Raw genomic sequence first — 24,169 nt, 5'->3', positions numbered from 1 at the left:
ATGACTGGTTAGGAGATGTAGATAATTTGCTGGAGGCGTGACACTAGCTTCTGGATGACTTTGAGCTCATTTGAGTGCCAAACATTGCAGGGGGAAGCCGTGCTCCGTTTGAGCTCACGTCAGAAAGGAACCCCTAGTGATATATCTCCAAGAGAAGAGAAGTGTGCAGACGTGGCAGCTGTAGAATCGAGCTGGGAACGCTGTGGTCTCAAGTCCTGGACGGCGAGGAGAGTTTATTAAGCCGCCCAGAGACATTATCGTGGGCTGTGGGAGCGCCCTGACCAGACACTGTCAGAGGGAGGAGCACCCTCGACTAGGCAATCTGTGGTAAGCACGATTTATACCAGTTCATATTGATTGCTTGTAGTTGGTCGTGTGCCCAGCGACAGTAGCTATGTTTATTGATAAGTTAGACATGTTTTGATAAGGCAGAAATCCTAAAATAAGAGTGTGGAGAGGGAGGAACACGGAGCGACGTCCGTCCCCTCTGAGTGCTGGCAGGTGACTGAGGCGGAGGACCCTCCCAGAGTGAGTGAGGCCCGCCGGGCGAGGTGGAGCATGGACCAGCCTAAAACGGGGGAGTCCACTCACACAGTATGTAGAGAGCAGATAGATGTTGGAGGCAAACATATTGTGTTTTTTTTTTTTTTGCTTATGTGTTTAAGGGGAGACATTTTTATTGGAGTGTCAATGAGTTGCAGGTTTGTCTTTGGGGAAGAAGTTGCTGAGAACTTCGAAGCCAGCACAAAGGGAGTAGTTGGTGAGACTCCAAGGTAGTGGAGGAGAGGACCTCGAGCTGTGAGGAGAAGCAGTGAAGAGGAGTGTCACGTGCTTCTGTAAAGGTGGTGAAGCTCCATAGTTGCTCGAGAAAATTTCATGGTGTAGCAGCCAGGAGAGCTGTGGAGGACCCTAGCAGAAGTGGTGAAGCACCGTAGTTGCTCAAGGAAGACTCCATGGTGTAGCAGCCAAGAAGTGCTGTAGAGGATCCTTGTAGTTAAGCCCGGACGAACCTGAGGATATCAGGGGTAGTGAACTTCCAGATGTGGAAGGAGAGTTCTAAATGTTTACTTGTAGGGAGGTGATAGAGTGTTTGTCCTTAGCGTGCAAGATGCAGTGAGAGGTGAGTGATTGTTTGCCATTTTTGTACCAAGGAGTGTTATACTGAAGCATAGAGTTACAGTCGTAGGCTGGATTACCTACAGATGTATGTGTTCTAGGACTGATAGGGTGATCGATTGATCATTGTTGTGTATCAAGGAACATTCATACTGATATATATGTTATTGCATTCATACGTTGATTTTCCTTGTACATGTTTATAGATATATATTTTCTTGCTAATAGTGCAACATTGTATTATAAGACTTGACCTACGTGAGGAGGTGGGTAATATTAGGTGGTGAATCAGGAGTTAGAACACCACTTGATAAGCTGATGATAGAGTTCTGATGGCGTTGGAGTGCAACCTGACTGAAATAGTATAGAGTGTAGGATTCATTATTATTATATGTGTGTATGTATTGTGTATGTGCTTTGTCCAGTAAATGTATTCAAATTTGCTGATGTTTGCCCTTGTCCTAGTGAGGCTTCCCAGGAAATAGTAAAGAAAGAGAGAGAGAGAAAGAACAAAGAACGACCGCTGTGGACAGGGTAGGATGGAAAACTAGTAAGTCAAAGGGGATTGAGGAGATCATATCACATAAGGAGAGAGTGGGGAGTCACAGCGGCTCGAGTGGGTGTGTGCACGTGACAACGAGACTGAGTATTGGATCCGCATCCCCTGAACGTGTGACGTTGAGACCCTCTCCAAGAGCCAGAAGCGCCTAGTGTGATCTCCTAGTGAAGTATAAGCACTCTTCAGAGTTGTGTGTTGGATTGTCCAGAAAGAAGGATCAACAAAACGACGACAACACCACCAACCCACAGCACTATAATAAATTGGGGGCCTGTTTGGGAGAGTGAACTGACACACCCACACTCTGTCCAAGAGTGGATTTGTACACCCCTTGTTGAAATAGATACACTGTGTGACCACAGGTGTATATTCTCTCTCTTGGGAAGACTCACAGGACAAGATGGATAAGGTGCAAGCGTTTGTGGAGTCAGGCAAGGATGTACGAGGGATCAATTAAAACAAATAGCAGAAAAAATGTGGCATCAGGTTGAAAGCATCTAAAGTAGCTGGGATGAAGGATGAGATCCTGAGGCAGTTAAGAGCCAAAAGTGAAATGGCAGAGCAAGGAGCCCAGAAAGGAGCTGAAAGTGGAAAGGAGGATGATGGGCAGGATGAAGTGAGATCCCAGGAATTGAGTAGGAGCAGTAAGAGTAGCCGCAGTAGCAGGAGTAGCCGAAATAGGAGCTTTTAGAGATTCCAGTTAGAGCTCCAGATGCAGCGTGAGGAGAGACAGTTCCAGCTGGAAAAGATGAAATTAGAACTCCAGATGAAAAATGAAGCCGAGAAAGAAAAAGAGAAAACCAAACTGGAAGTAGAAAAAGAGAAAACCAGAGTAAGAGAACTGGAGTTGGAACAAGAGAAAGAAAAAAAGAAAGCAAGACTAGAGGTGGAGAAAGAAAAAGAGAAAACAAAACAAATGCAGATAGCAGCGAACAGAACCCTGGCTGAACAATGGATTGAACATGGGTTGTCAGAGGGCACCACCCAGGTATCACACTCACCAGATGTTAGGGTTAGGGAGAAGGACATTCCCTTGTTTGTGCCCGAAGAGGCAGAGTGCTTCTTCGAACATTCTGAAAAAGTAGCCAGCATCAAGGAGTGGCCACAGGAGGAATGGGCCCAGCTGGTCCAGTTAAGATTGACCGGTGCAGCCAGGGATGCATACACCCAATTGTCACTGGAAGAGTGCCAAGATTATGCCACAGTAAAGAGCAGCATATTGCGCTCGTTTCAGCTAACTCCAGAAGCTTATAGGAAGCGCTTCAGAGAGATGATCAAAGTTGGAGCATGTACCTTTGCTGAGACAGCAAGAGATCTGGAAAGACGATTCCAGAAGTGGATTGAGGCTGCTGGAGTTGGATCTTACGCTGACCTGAAACTGATGGTCATGGAGAAGTCCTTGAAGATGATGCATCCCGAAACAAATTTCAAGATCCAAGAAGCAGGAGTAAAGGATGTGAAAGATGCCGCAGATAGGGCAGATATGATTACAGAAGCATATATGAGCTTGACGGAGAACAGAGTGAAGAATGAGGCGAGACGCAGCAATGGCAGATCCAGTGGAGTCTGGGGAGGAAGAAATTATGAAATACCCAGAGGAGTCTGGGGTGAGAACTTTGATAAATGGGCAGATAAACGTAAGTACCCTAAAACTCAGATGAGTAGGTCGCGCACTTTGTCTGAAAGTGAAGATGGAGGAGCTAAATGAGAAACTAATCGTTATCCAGGAAATCAAGAGTCCAGTATAGCCCCACAGAGTGCAGGTAGTGTGCCTGGCCCGAGGAACTCTCATGCGAGTGGACAAAGTCAGAGCCACTCTGGTAGATATAGAAGAGACTTTTCCCAGGTGAGGTGTTACAATTGTAACGGATTGGGTCACGTGATGCGAGATTATCGGCAGGGCAAGAGAGTTGTGACCCTGGCCATGTGTGACCCCCGAAATAAATATACTAATGTGTTCCAAGACAAACCACAGGGAGCGAACTTAGTGAACGAGAGGTATAGGCCGTTCATGAGCAAAGGTTGGATCAGTATAGGAGGCTAGCCTGAGGTAGAAGTTGGTATCTTAAGGGATACCAGAGCTAATCAGAGCTTGATTACGAGAAGCCTCATTGGGAATGATCGACGGATAGCTGGCAGGAGTAAGATGAAAGTATATGGGTTATTGTCTGAGAGTGACATGCCCGTTTGTACTGTCCAGCTAAGGTCGGAATATGTGTCGGCAGAGGTGATGTTGGGAGCATGCCCTGACATACCTATTCCAGGAGTCCAAGTGATCCTGGGGAATGACTTGTGCGGGACAAAGGTGTTGCCAGGAGTCATAGCGGAGACTGTGCCAGAGGAGTGCCCAGAAGGCCACTGCACGGGTGGGACACCTGAGAGTGTGAACCTGAGTAACATCCGAGGAGATGCGTCAGGAGACCGCCTAGCCATTGAGTACCCTGTCTCAGTAGTGATGAAGGCAGAGGTGGCCGACGAGGAAGACACTGGAGAAGATGAGACAGTGTCGATTCAACCGGTGGAAGATATCGACGTAGATATAGCGTGGCTGTTTGATGAAAGTCCGGCTCAGGAAGATGAAGTCTCGGTGAGGCCAAAAGTGAAGATGACCCAGCCGAAGAAGACTCATATGAAGAGAGCGGACCTGAGTAGAGCCCAGACTGCTGAAATTAAGAGTCGGAAGGTGAATACAACTGTGCTGAGTAAGAATGAGGACGGATGTGGACATACTGAGGACGGGAGTAGAGCGTCAAGTTGTCCACGAGCACAGAGGCATTTGGATAGTGGAGTAAAGTTGTTTGAGATGTCAGGAGTTGACATGTTCCTCAGAAAATGTGAAGAAAAGATAGTGAAGAAGAGTAGTAGCCGAGAAAGTGAAAGGAGAAGAGACAGTATGTGTGGAGGGATGCTTACGAGCACTCTTAGAGAGGTAGAGCGACATGTACGGTCGAGTGCTGTTGGATGTAGTACAGTGCTCGAAGAAACTTTTAGGGAACAAAAAAGAGTTGAAGGAGAAGAAAGGGAGTTGTATAGAGGTGAGAAATGTGGGAAGAGGATTATGATACGAGCATGGAGGAGTAGAAGAAAGCCGAGGACTCGATGGAAGTCAAATAGGATGAGGTCTCGGATAAATGAGGAGACGAAAGGGAGGATCGTCCGTGAAGACGAGGGAGTGAAGTATGAAGATAGGAGACGAAATTATAATGGCAGTAGATGGAAGTGTGAAGACGACAGAGGAGGTACAGACAGTAGATGTCTGACTCTGCAACCTGTCCTCTTAAAAAGAACGTCAACATTTGCCGTTTGACTCTATGGCTGTTTTTGGACGTTATTTTGTGTGAAACTACGTCTATTATCGCTTCCATGGACTATCTCTTGTTATACAATGAAATACCACACTCCTATTATTCTATAACTCACTGACTATGCTCCGATATTTGTTCTTCAAGTAAAAATATATATATTTTTGCCTTAATTAGGCCATAATCCAGAAAATTCCAGCCTATCGATCTTTATATTTAGGAAAACATCTAATAAATTTGGAAATGAATTTTTCGTTCGCCGACAGTTGCCTGTTACTATTTAACCCTCTATGCTTTAATGTCGCTGGTCATTGTGACTTTCCCAGGATTTATATAGGTTTCGTAGTAGCATTTAGTCAGACTACAGTAATTTAACTAATGGGAAACCTCTATAGTTGTCGTAAATAAATAATAATCATTTATCAAATAATAAATTAGCAAACATATGCAACATTTTATGTTACGACTTTTCGGGTAGGCCGTTCTGTTTGTTTACAATCCCAATAGTTCAAAATACACAATACTTTTATTATATAAGTGACTAGGAATGCTCTAATATATGGTCCTCAATGAAAATTATCGTGTTTTTTTGTTAATTTGTCCATAATGAATAAGATTCCTTACTGTTGATCTTTATATTAAGAAAAACATCTAAACAAATTGGTATTGTGTTTTCGTTCAGATAAAGTTTCCAGATACTATTTCCTAGTTCTCAATTAATGTAGGTGGTTATTTTAATTCGCGGCTACCAGGGGCTTTCTCCCATTATACAATATAAATGTACTCACTAGCTATTCTCTGGTATCTGTTCTTCAAGTAAAATTACCTATTTTTTTGTTTAATTAGTCTATAATTCATCAAATTCCTTCAGGTCGATCTTTATATTTAGAAAAACATCTAATCAATTTGGAATTTAATTTTTCGTTCACCTACAGTTACCAGCTACTATTTCATTGTTATATTTTATGTCGCTGGTCATTACAATTTTCCAAGAATTTAAACAGCTAAACAGCAAGTAGCATCTTGTTAGAGTACAGGAATTTATCTATGGAGAACCTCGATAGCTGCCGAAAATTATTAATGATTATATATGTAATTTAAAATAATGAATTATATACCATTTCTTATGTTACGTCTTTGGCGGGTAGGCGGTTCTGAGGGTTTACAACCGAATTGTTTAAAATTCACACTATTTTAAATGTATGAGTCACTAGTATGCTCTGATATATGTTCTGCAATGAAAATAAAGATTGTTTTGTTGTTAATTACTCCATAAATGTGTAATGTGTTAATTCAGTCTAAAATCTTTTTGCAACGTTTATATGCGATATACGTAGCTGGAAACTACCTAATATTTAAAAATAATAGTAACAACATTCTATTAATATATAATGTTGAAATAATTATCACACAAAGTCTGTGTATCTGTTTTTAGATGCCTTATAAATTTTCTTTTAAAATAGTATTAATGATTTTTATGAATCTTGAGTAAAAATTATGTTAATTATTATTAATCTAATTGTTATTATTTTAAGTAAAAGAATTGCAAGTATTCGAATAACCACGGGGTCTCTGTTTGTGTATGAATGCACGGATTTGTTTTTGTTATGAGATGGACGCCTTAGAAAGCATGGTGTAGGCCACCTGTGGCTCGCATCCGATCCCACGATCGTCGTCGCCCCTCAATCAACACAACAGGTATTTAGTATTTACGATTATAATAAGTAATATTACTTTTATAATAATATTGCAGCAGGTGGTGTAGTGGTAGGACACTCGCCTGGCGTTCCGCGAGCGCTATGTCATGGGTGCGTATCCTGGCCGGGGAGGATTTACTGGGCGCAATTCCTTAACTGTAGCCTCTGTTGAACGCAACAGTAAAATGTTGTTGTTGTTGTTGTGTTGATTTAGGGGCGACGACGATCGTGGGATCGGATGCGCCCCGGCTGCCCGATACCGGGAAATAGCGAAGGGATGGGGTCCCTATAGTCTCTTCAGGCCATAGACCCTACAATCTCCTCAGGCGACAAATTTTACAGTCTCTTCAGGCCGCGGACATGACGGATGAACAACAGTAAAATGTGTACTTGGATGAAAAAACGATTCTTCGCGGCGGGGATCGTATTCCAGGGACCTGCCCGAAACGCTACGCGTGCTAGTGGCTGTACAAGAATGTAACAACTCTTGTATATATCTCAGGTTAGGGGCTAGGCATTTACACTCTTAGGTCAGCAAACTAGCTAGAAGGTTAGACCATTAGACTCCACTGGTCAATCAGGGCCCTGCATGACTCAGCTTATCCTAACCTAGCCCAGCTTAAACCATCTTAGCATAGTTCATTCTAGCTGTGCATAGTGCTTGCACAGCCTTGCTTATCCTAGTTTACCTCTTCCTAGCCTACCGTAGCCAAGCCTATCCCAGTATACCCTTACCTAGTCTTGCCTAGCCTAACCCTGCCTTGCTTTTAAACATGACCAGTCCTTCCTACCCTAGCCAAGCCCTGACCAGCTTAGCCAAGCCAATCCCTGCCTAGATTTAGCATAGCCTTGCCTTTTTATTAATATATAGAGGGTACCACCTCTGGTTGAGTTTGTAGGAACCCTCCACTTATAGGGTTGAGGGTTCCATATATATATATATATATATATATATATATATATATATATATATATATATATATATATATATAAAGTTAGATAAATATACACACATACCAAAAGAATAGGGGTGGTAGGAGAAGAAAATATCAAAGTGTTCAGTGAGGATCCACAAGGTGTTCTCTGAGTACTCTTTATTTTCTTCTCCGAGGCTATGGGTCCCTACACTTGCACCAGAGGTGGTACCCCTTCTATATATATATATATATATATATATATATATATATATATATATATATATATATATATATATATATATATATATATATATATATATAATATATATAAATAATGTGTGTGTAAACATGCCACGTGTATGTAAATCACAAAAATTAACACTTGATGAAAAATGTAAGTGTCAGACCACGGAGGAAGAATTGAAACAGGAATTTCCTTAAGTACTTTCATATATTAATACATCTTCAGAAGGAATAATTTTTTATATAAATTAAATAAAAAAAATCATTCCTCCGTGGTCTGACACTCATATATATATATATATATATATATATATATATATATATATATATATATATATATATATATATATATATATATATATATATATATATATATATATATGCGGAAAATCCACAGAGAAATATGAAATGAGGTGAACGTTTCGGCTTTGTTAAAGCCTTTGAGCATACATGATGTATGGCGTTTTACTTGACAATTCTGTTCCTAATTGTCCAAGTCGATTTGTTCATGCGTTCAAAAATCTCAAAAAAGATAGTTCATTACATATTACCAAGGTTGATAAGTCAAATGCAGTAGTTATTATGAATAAAGATGACTATGTCCGAAAAATGGAGTTACTCTTGGAAGACAGGGATACTTATCTATTGGTTAACAGAGATCCTACTGAAAAAGTGATTGCACATTTTAACAAAACTCTTAAAACTGTGTGTAAAGGCGATAAAGAGTTGATATCTAGGCTAACAAGTCGATCCCCCTCTCTTCCTTACATGTATGGTCTTATAAAAACTCATAAGCCATATAATCCGGCAAGGCCGATTATTAGTTCAATTGGTTCGGCGGCTTATAAACTCTTTAAGTGGTTAGTCAAAGTTTTGTCCCCTATAGTTGGTACTATTTCCAACTCACACTTGACAAACAATGTGGACTTAGTTAATAAGCTATCCACACTGAATTTAAATTTTGATTTTAAACTTATAAGTTTCGATGTAACCTCTTTATTCACTAAAGTTCCTGTTGATGATCTGTTAGAATTTCTACGTGAGGAACTGCCTAAATATAATTTGAGCTTGCAGACCAATAAAGTATTGGAACTTATTAAATTGTGTATAAAAGACAATTATTTTAGTTTTAATGGAAAATTTTTCAAACAAACATTTGGTATGGCGATGGGCAATCCCCTGTCCCCAGTTTTAAGCAATTTGTATATGGAATTCTTTGAAACAAAAATCTTATCCAGGATTATGCCGGCTAATGTGGTTTGGTATAGGTATGTTGATGATATTTTGTGCTTATGGCCGTGCAACAAAGACCAGATAGTTTTTCTTAATGAACTCAATTCTTTGGTACCTTCAATAAAATTCACTTGTGAGACTGAGGAGAATGGTACTCTTCCGTTTTTGGACATTATGATTCATAGAGTCGCTAGAAAGTTCAAATTTAATGTGTATAGGAAACCTACCAACGTGGGGTCGTATGTTCATTTTTATTCGAATCATCATAGTAAAGTTAAACAGGCAGTATTTTCAGGAATGTTTCTACGAGCTTTGAGGGTTTGCAGCCCTGAGTTTTTTGATGAAGAGATTGCTAAAATATATGAAATTGGGAAGAGTTTACAATATCCTAAGAGGTTTTTGGATTTCTCGTTTGTACAAGCCAAACGTACGTTTTATAATCACGTCCCTAAGGCGAAACCAAAAATTATTAACTCATTGGTGGTACCTTATGCGAGTGGACTTGAAAAATTGTCTCTGATTTTTAAGAAACTTAATATAAATTTGGTGTTCACTAATAGTACGATCAAATCCAATTTAATAAAAAACTCCCCTGATACAGCAGGTTGTGTGTATTCAATTCCCTGCAATGATTGTGATTCTGTGTACCTTGGACAAACAGGAAAGTCCTTACAATTGCGGTTGTCACAACATGCTTATAGTATTAGAACTGCCCAAACGTCTAATGCATTGTATCTACATACGAGTTTATGCGATCACAATATTAACTGGAATGGGGCAAAAAGCATTACCAATTGTGGGGATTTCGTGGAACGGAATTTGATTGAGTCTGCTCTAATCAGTCAGTGTCCAAATCTTCTTAATGTTAGTACTGGAATGTACAAACTTGATCCATTTTTAAGTTATAATATTGCACAACAGTTTAAGAAACAACTCTGATAGAGAGGCTTACAATGTCTCATTATAATTGTATATTCATATATTGTGTGTTCATGAGGCTTTTCTTTAATCTTTCATCCTTATTCTCTGACCGCTTAATCCTCTTTGACCATTTTAAGCTAAGCTATACCTGATTTTGGTTAATTACACCTGACCAACCCTAGGGATGGGTTGGTCAGGTGTCGGCCTATATATCCTCCCCCTTCTCCCTTCTCCTTAGTCAGTCTGGTGTTGACAAAGGCTTTAACAAAGCCGAAACGTTCACCTCATTTCATATTTCTCTGTGGATTTTCCGCATAAAATGATCAGTGTTTTGTGATCGTCAATTGCATATATATATATATATATATATATATATATATATATATATATATATATATATATATATATATATATATATATATATATATATATATATATATATATATATATATAACTTACACATCTCCTGGTTTCGTTTATATCTACATTTGAGTGAGGTGGATGGGGTGAGGTGGCATTAATAGGGTATTAATTTCATCAACACAAGACAGAACAAGAGGTGGCATTAATAGGGTATTAATTTCATCAACACAAGACAGAACACGAAACAATGGGTATTGAAATGGAAGTGATTGTAGAAAGCCTATTGGTCCACATTTCTTGATGCTTCTATATTGGAGCGGAGTCTTGAGGTGGGTAGAATATAGTTGTGCATTAATTGGTTGTTGATTGCTGGTGTTGACTTCTTAATGTGCAATGCCTCGCAAACGTCAAGCCGTCTGCTATCGCTGTATCTATCGATGATTTCTGTGTTGTTTACTAGGATTTCTCTGGCGATGGTTTGGTTGTGGGAAGAGATTATATGTTCCTTAATGGAGCCCTGTTGCTTATGCATCGTTAAACGCCGAGAAAGAGATGTTGTTGTCTTGCCTATATACTGGGGTGTTTTTTGGAGCTTACAGTCCCCAAGTGGGCATTTGAAGGCATAGACGACGGTGGTCTCTTTTAAAGCGTTCTGCTTTGTGTCTGGAGAGTTTCTCATGAGTAGGCTGGCCGTTTTTCTAGTTTTATAGTAAATCGTCAGTTGTATCCTCTGATTTTTGTCTGTAGGGATAATGTTTCTATTAACAATATCTTTCAGGACCCTTTCCTCCGTTTTATGAGCTGTGGAAAAGAAGTTCCTGTAAAATAGTCTAATAGGGGGTATAGGTGTTGTGTTAGTTGTCTCTTCAGAGGTTGCATGGCGTTTCACTTTCCTTCTTATGATGTCTTCAACGAAACCATTGGAGAAGCCGTTGTTGACTAGGACCTGCCTTACCCTACAGAGTTCGACTTGCTTCCATTCTGAGCTGTGGCTGAGAGCACGGTCGACATAAGCGTTAACAACACTCCTCTTGTATCTGTCTGGGCAGTCGCTGTTGGCATTTAGGCACATTCCTGTGTTCGTTTCCTTAGTGTAGACTGCAGTGTAGAAACCTCCGCTCTTTTCCATGACTGTTACATCTAGAAAGGGCAGCTTCCCATCGTTTTCCATCTCGTAAGTGAAACTCAGCATGGAACTCTGCTCAAATGCCTCCTTCAGCTCCTGCAGATGTCTGACATCAGGTACCTGTGTAAAAATGTCGTCAACATACCTGCAGTATATGGCCGGTTTCAAGTTCATGTCGACTAAGACTTTTTGCTCGATGGTACCCATGTAGAAGTTTGCAAACAGGACACCTAGGGGAGAACCCATGGCGACCCCATCTACTTGCTTATACATGTGCCCATCCGGGCTCAAGAAGGGTGCCTCTTTAGTACAAGCTTGGAGTAGTTTCCTCAGAATATTTTCTGGTATGTCAAGAGGAGTACAGGCTGGATCACGATACACTCTGTCGGCTATCATCCCGATTGTCTCGTCCACAGGTACGTTGGTAAACAGCGATTCTATGTCCGACGAGGCTCTTATCCCTGTGGCCCGTGTGCCCCGCAGTAAGTCAACAAATTCCTTTGGAGACTTCAGGATGAAGGCGCTAGGAACATATGGAGTCAGCAGGCCGTTGAGTCGCTTCGCCAGTCTGTACGTGGGTGTGGGTATCTGGCTAATGATTGGCCGAAGTGGGTTTCCAGGCTTGTGTGTCTTGACATTTCCGTACGCATATCCAGGTTTATATTCCCCAATGATCTTTGGCAGGTGGAGTCCGGATTTCTTGGCGTTCACAGTTTCGATCAGTTTGTTGACCTTTGCTTTCAATTCGGCTGTAGTGTCCTTCGTTACCCTTTGGAACTTAGTTTGGTCAGAGAGTATGAGGTTCATTTTCGCCAGATATTCGTCTTTTTTAAGAATGACATATATTGGCGACTTGTCACCTCTCCTGACAACTATCTCCTTGTTCTCACGAAGGCTTTTAGCTGCCGCTTTGAGCTCGGGGGACAGTATGGTGCTTCTGTAATTGCCTCGATTCTTTCCTCCTTCTGCAATAAGTTCTGCTTGTAAGGTATCTTTGGTAGTGACCTTCTTTTGTGTCTCGAGGTCGAATATGTCGTCCAACAGAATTTCCAACTCTACTTTCCGGGCCATCTCACTCGGTCTGGACATAACGTGACAGTTTATGCCCAGATTTAGGAGAGTGACTTGGTCCTCAGTGAGGTTAATTCCTGCAAGGTTCAGGAAGCCATCTCTTGGTCGTGGAATTGCCATAGGTCCTCCATATAATGTTGTTAGTTTTTTGATAATCCTTGTTTCAGTGCTGAGGTGATGTCGGTCTGTGAGGATGTCGAGGTGTTGTTCAATGCGGGTACGGATACTTTCGTCAATGTTGCTATTTCTCCACTCGTTTGTAGCATGAAGTAGTTGCGTTTTGTTGGTTTTGATTTCATTCTCTGCCTTGTATATCTGATCACGAATCAGATCCTGGCGATATTTTATCGTGAAGGCTTGATTCCATGCTGCTGGGTCGTGCGCTTTAATATTAGTATATTTTGGTAGCAGTCTTTCCTGTAGACATATATAATTAAATATGACCGAAAAAGTAAGATTAATAATTCTAACACGAATTTTCTCAATCTTTCGTACAATTCTTTTCACTGTTGGAGGTAATTAAAAAATCAATTCTCCAAAATTCATTTTTATTTCTAGTCTGACGCGACACTTGAGCGCGTTTCGTAAAACTTATTACATTTTCAAAGACTTTACACATACACAACTGAATAGAACTTACATATCTCCGATTTGTTTATATCTACTTTTGAGTGAGGTGGATGGGGTGAGGTGGTATTTAATAGGGTATTAATTTCATCAACACAAGACAGAACACGAAACAATGGGTATTGAAATGGAAGTGATTGTAGAAAGCCTATTGGTCAATATTTCTTGATGCTTCTATATTGGAGCGGAGTCTTGAGGTGGGTAGAATATAGTTGAGCATTAATTGGCTGTTGATTGCTGGTGTTGACTTCTTAATGTGCAATGCCTCGCAAACGTCAAGCCGTCTGCTATCGCTGTATCTATCGATGATTTCTGTGTTGTTTACTAGGATTTCTCTGGCGATGGTTTGGTTGTGGGAAGAGATTATATGTTCCTTAATGGAGCCCTGTTGCTTATGCATCGTTAAACGCCGAGAAAGAGATGTTGTTGTCTTGCCTATATACTGGTTTTTTTTTGGAGCTTACAGTCCCCAAGTGGGCATTTGAAGGCATAGACGACGGTGGTCTCTTTTAAAGCGTTCTGCTTTGTGTCTGGAGAATTTCTCATGAGTAAGCTTGCCGTTTTTCTGGTTTTATAGTAAATCGTCAGTTGTATCCTCTGATTTTTGTCTGTAGGGATAACGTTTCTATTAACAATATCTTTCAGGACCCTTTCCTCCGTTTTATGAGCTGTGGAAAAGAAGTTCCTGTAAAATAGTCTAATAGGGGGTATAGGTGTTGTGTTAGTTGTCTCTTCAGAGGTTGCATGGCGTTTCACTTTCCTTCTTATGATGTCTTCGACGAAACCATTGGAGAAGCCGTTGTTGACTAGGACCTGCCTTACCCTACAGAGTTCTTCGTCAACTTGCTTCCATTCTGAGCTGTGGCTGAGAGCACGGTCGACATAAGCGTTAACAACACTCCTCTTGTACCTGCCTGGGCAGTCGCTCTTGGCATTTAGGCACATTCCTATGTTCGTTTCCTTAGTGTAAACTGCAGTGTGGAAACCTCCGCTCTTTTCCATGACTGTACATCTAGAAAGGGCAGCTTCCCATCCTTTTCCATCTCGTAAGTGAAACGCAGCACGGAACTCTGCTCAAATGCCTCCTTCAGCTCCTGCAGATGTCTGACATCAGGCACCTGTGTAAAAATGTCGTCAACCTTCTTTTGTGTCTCGAGGTCGAATATGTCGAATATGTCGTCCAACAGAATTTCCAACTCTACTTTCCGGGCCATCTCACTCGGTCTGGACATAACGTGACATGTCACGTTATGTCCAGACCGAGTGAGATGGCCCGGAAAGTAGAGTTGGAAATTCTGTTGGACGACATATTCGACCTCGGAACACAAAAGAAGGTCACTACCAAAGATACCTTACAAGCAGAACTTATTGCAGAAGGAGGAAAGAATCGAGGCAATTACAGAAGCACCATACTGTCCCCCGAGCTCAAAGCGGCAGATAAAAGCCTTCGTGAGAACAAGGAGATAGTTGTCAGGAGAGGTGACAAGTCGCCAATATATGTCATTCTTAAAAAAGACGAATATCTGGCGAAAATGAACCTCATACTCTCTGACCAAACTAAGTTCCAAAGGGTAACGAAGGACACTACAGCCGAATTGAAAGCAAAGGTCAACAAACTGATCGAAACTGTGAACGCCAAGAAATCCGGACTCCACCTGCCAAAGATCATTGGGGAATATAAACCTGGATATGCGTATGGAAATGTCAAGACACACAAGCCTGGAAACCCACTTTGGCCAATCATTAGCCAGATACCCACACCCACGTACAGACTGGCGAAGCGACTCAACGGCCTGCTGACTCCTTATGTTCCTAGCGCCTTCAGCCTGAAGTCTCCAAAGGAATTTGTTGACTTACTGTGGGGCACACGGGCCACAGGGATAAGAGCCTCGTTGGACGTAGAATCGCTGTTTATCAACGTACCTGTGGACGAGACAATCGGGATGATAGCCGACAGAGTGTATCGTGATCCAGCCTGTACTCCTCTTGACATACCAGAAAATATTCTGAGGAAACTACTCCAAGCTTGTACTAAAGAGGCACCCTTCTTGAGCCCGGACGGGCACATGTATAAGCAAGTAGATGGGGTCGCCATGGGTTCTCCCCTAGGTGTCCTGTTTGCAAACTTCTACATGGGTACCATCGAGCAAAAAGTCTTAGTCGACATGAACTTGAAACCGGCCATATACTGCAGGTATGTTGACGACATTTTTACACAGGTACCTGATGTCAGACATCTGCAGGAGCTGAAGGAGGCATTTGAGCAGAGTTCCGTGCTGCGTTTCACTTACGAGATGGAAAAGGAAAGGAAGCTGCCCTTTCTAGATGTAACAGTCATGGAAAAGAGCGGAGGTTTCCACACTGCAGTCTACACTAAGGAAACGAACATAGGAATGTGCCTAAATGCCAACAGCGACTGCCCAGACAGGTACAAGAGGAGTGTTGTTAACGCTTATGTCGACCGTGCTCTCAGCCACAGCTCAGAATGGAAGCAAGTCGACGAAGAACTCTGTAGGGTAAGGCAGGTCCTAGTCAACAACGGCTTCTCCAATGGTTTCGTCGAAGACATCATAAGAAGGAAAGTGAAACGCCATGCAACCTCTGAAGAGACAACTAACACAACACCTATACCCCCTATTAGACTATTTTACAGGAACTTCTTTTCCACAGCTCATAAAACGGAGGAAAGGGTCCTGAAAGATATTGTTAATAGAAACGTTATCCCTACAGACAAAAATCAGAGGATACAACTGACGATTTACTATAAAACCAGAAAAACGGCCTGCCTACTCAGGAGAAACTCTCCAGACACAAAGCAGAACGCTTTAAAAGAGAAAAACGTCGTCTATGCCTTCAAATGCCCATTTGGGGACTGTAAGCTCAAAAAAAAAAACAGTATATAGGCAAGACAACAACATCTCTTTCTCGGCGTTTAACGATGCATAAGCAACAGGGCTCCATTAAGGAACATATAATCTCTTCCCACAACCAAACCATCGCCAGAGAAATCCTAGTAAACAACACAGAAATCATCGATAGATACAGCGATAGCAGACGGCTTGACGTTTGCGAGGCATTGCACATTAAGAAGTCAACACCAGCAATTAACAGCCAATTAATGCACAACTATATTCTACCCACCTCAAGACTCCGCTCCAATATAGAAGCATCAAGAAATATGGACCAATAGGCTTTCTACAATCACTTCCATTTCAATACCCATTGTTTCGTGTTCTGTCTTGTGTTGATGAAATTAATACCCTATTAAATACTACCTCACCCCATCCACCTCACTCAAATGAGGATATAAACAAATCGGAGATATGTAAGTTCTATTCAGTTGTGTATGTGTAAAGTCTTTGAAAATGTAATAAGTTTTACGAAACGCGCTCAAGTGTCGCGTAAGACTAGAAATAAAAATGAATTTTGGAGAATTGATTTTTTAATTACCTCCAACAGTGAAAAGAATTGTACGAAAGATTGAGAAAATTCGTGTTAGAATTATTAATCTTACTTTTTCGGTCATATTTAATAATATATGTCTACAGGAAAGACTGCTACCAAAATGTACTAATATATATATATATATATATATATATATATATATATATATATATATATATATATATATATATATATATATATATATATATATATATATATAATGTGTGTGTGTGTGTGTGTGTGTGTGTGTGTGTGTGTGTGTGTGTGTGTGTGTGTGTGTGTGTGTGTGTGTGTATGTGTGTACTCACCTAGTTGTGCTTGCGGTGGTTGAGCTCTGGCTCTTTGTCCCGTATGTTTGTATTCATATATATATATATATATATATATATATATATATATATATGTATATATATATATATATATATATATATATATATATATATATATATATATATATATATATATATATATATATATATATATATTTATATATATATTTTATATATATCCTGCCTGAAATGCTGCGTGTACTAGTGGCTTTACAAGATAGTTCTTATAAAGATAGCATTTTGTGGTTATTCTCTATATCTGGTTCACCTAACAGTAAATAAGTACCTGGGAGTTAGACAGCTGCTATGGGCTGCTTCCTAGGGATGTGTGTGTGTGTTTGTATTCATGTTGAATTTTACAAAGTAGGAAGAGATGTTTGTAAAAAAAAAAATCAAATATTTTTGAAAGTATAAGTAGATTTGATATTTTTCTTTAATTGTTTATGTCTGCTGTCTCGCCTCCTTTATAAAATGGCATCATTCTTGCTTTTTTAAGGATATCAGGAAAAGTAAGGCACTCCAGAGATTTGTTAACTCCTTCCTAGTGTTGCCTAGCCCAGCCCAGCCTAGACAAGGCAGGCTGGGCATCCTAGCCTCACGCAGCTTAGCCCCAACCTACATGTAGCATCCCAGTCCATCCTAAGTGATCATTACCTTACTGGCTGTGTTTTCTTTTCAGCCCTGAACGTAATGTGGTGGAACATAAGCAGATACATATCAGGTCTTAGAGAATCTGTACTTCATACATTTCTTAATAATGTCTCACAAATATTTAAATAATTAAAAAAAATTGTATAATAACTTCATATTATTCTTGCAATTTATTTTTGCATTTTTTTTATACAAAATTTACATTTTAAAAGATTACCTCTATTTTTAGATTGATGACTTGAAGACTACAGTGCCATCCACAGCAAATCATGGTCTTAAAATATCTCCTAGCAATGACGAGACCAATTTTCACAGAGATCAAATTTTTGCTAAGCAGTAGTCACAGGTAAATATATATTATATATATAATATTATATATATAAAATTAATTACTTCATTGCTCAAAGCACCTTTAGACATTCTGAGAGTTGTGCTATTTTATTAATTAATTAATTAGGCTATATTTTAATGTTTTGTAATGTTTTCATTACATTTTTTGTTTTGAAATATAAATTGTTGAGTTTTGAAACATTTTGACATTAACTATACCTGAATATTTATAAACAAAAAAATACCAGAACTATGTCCTTGACAATTGCACTAAGAAGTCTTTGCCAAAATCAGGTGCTCAGTGCAGTAGTTAAAAACTTAAAAGTTGTACCACCTCTGGTGCAAGATTAGGGACCCATAGCCTCAGAGAAGAAAATAAAGAGTACTCAGAGAAGGCCTTGAATAATAGGCAGGCTGTTTGTGTGTGTTTCGACGGTAAGCTTGCTGACACCATATGTAATTACCTAAGTGTAATTACAGGATTAGAGCTACGCTCGTGGTGTCTCGTCTACCCAGCACTCTTTGTCACATAATGCTTTGAAACTACTGACGGTCTTGGCCGCCACCACCTTCTCACTTAACTTGTTCCAACCGTGTACCACTCTGTATGCGAAAGGAAATTTTTGTATATTTCTTTGGTATCTTTGTTTAGTTAGTTTAAATCTATGACCTTTTGTTCTTGAAGTTCCAGGTCTCGGGAAATCTTCCCTATTGATTTTATCAATTCCTGTTACTATTTTGTACATAGTGATTTTATCACCTCTTTTTGTTGTCTTCTAGTTTTGGCATATATAATGCCTCTGACCTCTCCACATAGCTCTTGCCCTTTAGTTCTGGGAGCCACTTAGTAGCATGTCTTTGCACCTTTTCCAGTTTGTTGATGTGCTTCTTAAGATATGGGCACCACACAACCGCTGCATATTCTAGCCTTGGCCGAACAAAACTCGTGAACAATTTCTTTAGTATTTCGCCATCCATGTATTTAAACGAAATTCTGAAGTTTGAAAGCGTGGCATAGGCTCCTCACACAACGTTCTTTATGTGGGTCTCAAGTGATAGTTTTCTATCTAGAATCAACCCTAGACCTCTTTCTTTTATCAGAATTATATAAAGATTTCTCACATAATTTGTAGGTTGTGTGGGATCTATGTTCTATTCCACATTCCATAACATGACATTTATTCAAATTAAATTTCATTTGCCAAGTGGTGCTCCATATATTTATTTTGTCCAGGTTTTCTTGAAGGGCATGACAATCATCTAAATTTCTTATCCATCCCATTATCTTAGCATCATCAGCAAACATGTTTATATAATTCTGTATTCCAACTGGTTGATCATTTATGTAGACAATGAACATTTCTGGTGCATGTACTGTGGTACTCCACTTGTGACACTTCTCCAGTCCGATTGCCTCTGATTACTGCCCTCATTTTTCTATCAGTCAGAAAATTTTTCATCCATGTTAGAAGCTTACCTGTCACCCATCCAAAATTTTCTAGTTTCCAGAACAACCTCTTATGTGGAACTCTGTCGAAAGCCTTTTTTATGTCTAGATAGATGCAGTCGACCCAACTACCTTTTTCCTTTAAAATCTCTGTGGCTCAATCATAGAAACTGAGTAAATTCGATACACAGGATCTTCCAGATCGAAAACAGTACTGTCTGTGTGATATTATATAATTTCTCTCCAGGTGTTCTACCCATTTAGTTTTTAATATTTTTTTTTCAATCTTTTCACTGTTACACTTGTCAATGATTCAGGTCTATAACTGAGAGGGGTGGGGTCTTTCCTGTTGCCACTTTTGTAGATTGGAACTATGTTAGCCTTTTTCCACATGTTTGCTATGACTCCTGTACACAGGGATGCCTGAAAGATCAGGTGAAGTGGAAGGCTGAGCTCAGATGCACATTCTCTCAGAACCCATGGTGAAACTCCATCTGGACCAACTGCTTTGTTCTTACTTAGCTCCTTTAGCATATTTTCCACTTCACCTCTAGACACCTCTATACGCTCTATGATGTTCTCATAAATTCTTATTGTGTCTGGTTCTCTTAAGATTTCATTTTGTATAAACACACTTTGGAACTTTTGGTTTAATGTTTCACACATTGCATTATCATTTTCTGTGAATCTGTTTCCTATTTTCAACCTCTGGATATTATCCTTTACCTGCAATTTGTTGTTTATGAATTTGTAGAATAGGCCCAGTTCTGTTTTACATTTATCCATTATCCCTTTTTAAAAATTTCTTTCTGCCTCTCCCCTTACTGCTGTATAGTTGTTTCTCGCATCTTTGTATCGCTGGTATGATTGGGGGTTTGGCTTCTTTCTATGTTGATACCTGCTTGATGGGGTTCTGCTCTTCTACTCCCCAAGCCCGGCCCGAGGCCAGGCTCGACTTGTGAGAGTTTGGTCCACCAGGCTGTTGCTTGGAGCGGCCCGCAGGGCCACATACCCACCACAGCCCGGCTGATCCGGAACTTCTCTTAGAAAACAGTCCAGTTTTCTCCTGAAGATGTCCACGGTTGTTCCGGCAATATTTCTTATAGTCGCTGGGAGGACGTTGAACAACCGCGGACCTCTGATGTTTATACAGTGCTCTCTGATTGTGCCTGTGGCACCTCTGCTCTTCACTGGTTCAATCTTGCATTTTTTTTCATATCGTTCACTCCAGTACGCTGTTATTTTACTGTGTAGATTTGGGACCTGGCCCTCCAGTATCTTCCATGTGTATATTATTTGGTATCTCTCTCGTCTCCTTTCTAGAGAGTACATTTGGAGAGCTTTGAGACGATCCCAATAATTTAGGTGTTTTATCTCGTCTATGCGTGCCGTATATGTTCTCTGTATTCCCTCTATTTCAGCAATCTCTCCTGCTCTGAATGGGGAAGTGAATACTGAGCAGTACTCGAGACGGGACAACATAAGTGACTTGAAGAGTACAACCATTGTGATGGGATCCCTGGATTTGAAAGTTCTCATAATCCATCTGATCATTTTTCTGGCTGACGCAATATTTGCTTGGTTATGCTCCCTAAACATTAGATCGTCGGACATCATTATTCCCAAATCCTTGACATGCTGTTTTTCTACTATGGGAAGATTCGATTATGTTTTGTACCCTGTATTATGTTTCAGATCCTCATTTTTGCCATACCTGAAATTTATCACTGTTAAACATCATGCTATTTTCTGCTGACCAATCGAAAACTTTGTTGACATCTGCTTGTAGTTTTTCAATGTCTTTCATTCCATTTTTGTGTCTTTTGGTCTGTGGCCCTCTCTCAATTTCTGTTGAACCAATCCTGTTTTCTGGCCCTGCATCTCTGTTTTGATATGAATGTTTGTGTGCCTTCATTGTATATTTTGCAAAATTTGGCATACATTTAATTTACTTCCCTGTCTAGCAACAAGTCTGCCTAATTACTTATTAAAAAAATTTTGAAGTTCCCCATAGTGACCTCTCTCTCTTGAAATCAAGTTTATCAACTGTTTCAATGTCCCCATTTTCTGTGTGTGTGTGTTTGGAGGCTAAGCTTGCTGATACCATGTGTGTGTGTGTTTGGAGGCTAAGCTTGCTGATACCATGTGTGTGTGTGTGTGTTTGGAGGCTACGCTTGCTGATACCATGTGTGTGTGTGTGTGTTTGGAGGCTAAGCTTGCTGATACCGTTTGTGTGTGTGTGTGTGTGTTTAGAGGCTAAGCTTGCTGATACCATGTGTGTATTTGGAGGCTAAGCTTGCTGATACCATTTGTGTGTGTGTGTGTTTAGAGGCTAAGCTTGCTGATACCGTTTGTGTGTGTGTGTGTGTTTAGAGGCTAAGCTTGCTGATTCCATGTGTGTATTTGGAGGCTAAGCTTGCTGATACCATGTGTGTGTGTGTGTTTGGAGGCTAAGCTTGCTGATACCATGTGTGTGTGTGTTTGGAGGCTAAGCTTGCTGATACCATGTGTGTATTTGGAGGCTAAGCTTGCTGATACCATGTGTGTATTTGGAGGCTAAGCTTGCTGATACCATGTGTGTATTTGGAGGCTAAGCTTGCTGATACTGTTTGTGTGTGTGTGTGTGTTTAGAGGCTAAGCTTGCTGATACCATGTGTGTATTTGGAGGCTAAGCTTGCTGATACCATTTGTGTGTGTGTGTTTAGAGGCTAAGCTTGCTGATACCGTTTGTGTGTGTGTGTGTGTTTAGAGGCTAAGCTTGCTGATTCCATGTGTGTATTTGGAGGCTAAGCTTGCTGATACCATGTGTGTGTGTGTTTGGAGGCTAAGCTTGCTGATACCATGTGTGTGTGTGTGTTTGGAGGCTAAACTTGCTGATACCATGTGTGTGTGTGTGTTTGGAGGCTAAGTTTGCTTACACCGTGTGTGTACTCACCTATTTTTACTCACCTGTTTAAATAATAATAGGGGGTGTGTACCACCTCTGGTGCAATTGTAGGGACCCAAAGCCTTGAAGAAAATAAAGAGTATTCAGAGAAGACCTTGTGGATTCTCACTGAACACTAATCTTTTCTTCTCCTACCACCCCTCTTATTTTGTTTTATGCTGTATTCTATTATATATCATATAAATACATAGCCAAATGGCAATATTTATTATGTCTATACAAAAAGAAGACATCAACTTTATTTTTTTTCTCTCCTTTGTTTCTATGTGGATTTTGTTGTGACTAATGATTCTCCTCCTTTCCCATCAACAGGTCTTCCTCACTTGGCTTGCTCGGCTTTTGTGTTACTGTGAGGGTGCCATCATCGTTTACCCTTCAAGACTGACTCATGCTGGCATTGCATTTGTGGACTTCCCTTCACAGTAAACAGTCCTTCTCCATATGGTGATTGTCCAGGGCAAGCAGGGTGTGACTGCCATCTTGGAGAAGCAGGGTCTTTTAATATGAAGAATCTTCCGTCTTCTCTACTTACGCCAGCTTGTGCCAGCCTTGCATTCTTGTTACTTCATGGCCCTTGGGCCTTTTTTATTTATTTTACATAATAATTTTTTTATTAATACCCGTGTTTCACAAGAGATCCTTAACATTTTAAGCACCAATTGTATTGACTAATGTACGTCTTGTAACCTTTAAGACATAAATAGACAAGACATAGATAAATGAGTGAATAATACTGAGTGACTAGGTTAGGGCGAGGAACATAGTACAGTGTCTGACTTTGGAAGAATGCCTACTGTTTTAGAAACCTTATTGCCATGATCATAATCGTATGGATTAAAAAGCATTTGTTGTCACTCCTACACTGTGGCTTGTTGAGCTTGAAACCTTTGCTCCTTGTTCGTGTTACATCTGACCTTTTGAAGAAATTGTATGAATCAATATCCTCCAAATTGTTCAGTATTTTAAAGGTTTCGCTCTATTACTCTCTCATTTGCATATATCTAAGCATATAGATTTAGATTAGATTTTTTATTCAGGTAAAGGTACATACATTGCAGATGAGTTACAAAGGGAAAGACAATGACTAGAGTTCACTAGCTCTATTGGAAGAGAAACGTCTGCAAGACAAGTGTGGGCAAAAATTAAGGTAGCTAAGGGGAGCAGAGCCCGGCCTGCGGCTCACAACTACCCCCAGGGTAAGGCTGAAGAACTAATTCACAAGTGGAGTGATGCAGCATCATCCTCCTCCCTCCCTGCAGAAGTAAGCAGGGAACAGCTCCTCCGACATAATGACAGAAGGATTAGGATAAAAAGAGCACAATCTAGTGATGACGAGTATGGGGAACCAATTACAGCCAAGGAAGTAAAGGGGGCTATGAAAAGGGTAAAAGTACAGCACCTGGTGAAGATGGCGTCACCTACGACATACTCAATGCACTGTGTGAAGTGTCTGGCAATCCACTACTCCACCTGTTTAACAAGTCATTCCTATGTGAAGTGTTGCCCACACAATGGAAACATGCAATAATGGTCCCAATACCGAAACCCAATGACCCTGGCAATTACAGAACTATCAGTCTCATATAATGCACTTGGAAGATGCTTGAAAGGATCATCCTAAACCGACTATTGCACAAAATAGCAGGTTAGGGGAGGGGTCAATGGATTTGTTAAAGGACGGAGCACAGCAAACTATAGTTAATTACCTTGCTAATGATACAGCTAAGTACTCCCAATAAACTCGCTCCTCGGGGCAAAATTTTAAAATTTGAAATACAATACCTAAAGCCACTAATACGCATAGCGTTTCGGGCAAGTATATACGAAGTAAAACCCAAACAAAGAA

General features: G+C 40.3%; 1 long non-coding RNA gene across 2 annotated transcripts in view; it reads left to right on the top strand.

Annotated features, from left to right (window-relative positions):
- Positions 1 to 23,692, top strand: part of LOC138364296 (uncharacterized) — an 82,158-nt gene extending 58,466 nt beyond the window's left edge. Inside the window, exons 2-4 of one of the 2 annotated variants that reach the window (XR_011228400.1) lie at positions 91 to 327; positions 17,829 to 17,945; positions 22,636 to 23,692. This is a non-coding gene — a long non-coding RNA (uncharacterized lncRNA). Of the gene's footprint in view, positions 1 to 90; positions 328 to 6,587; positions 6,676 to 17,828; positions 17,946 to 22,635 lie in introns of those variants that run through there. The other variant, XR_011228401.1, reaches the window with a different exon arrangement.
- Positions 23,693 to 24,169: the final 477 nt, after the last annotated feature.

This window comes from Procambarus clarkii, chromosome 13, assembly GCF_040958095.1.
Source record: "Procambarus clarkii isolate CNS0578487 chromosome 13, FALCON_Pclarkii_2.0, whole genome shotgun sequence".
NCBI classification, from domain to species: Eukaryota; Metazoa; Arthropoda; class Malacostraca; order Decapoda; family Cambaridae; genus Procambarus; species Procambarus clarkii.
Note: the sequence above shows the minus strand (reverse complement) of the source record. Positions and strands in the feature narration are given on the sequence as shown.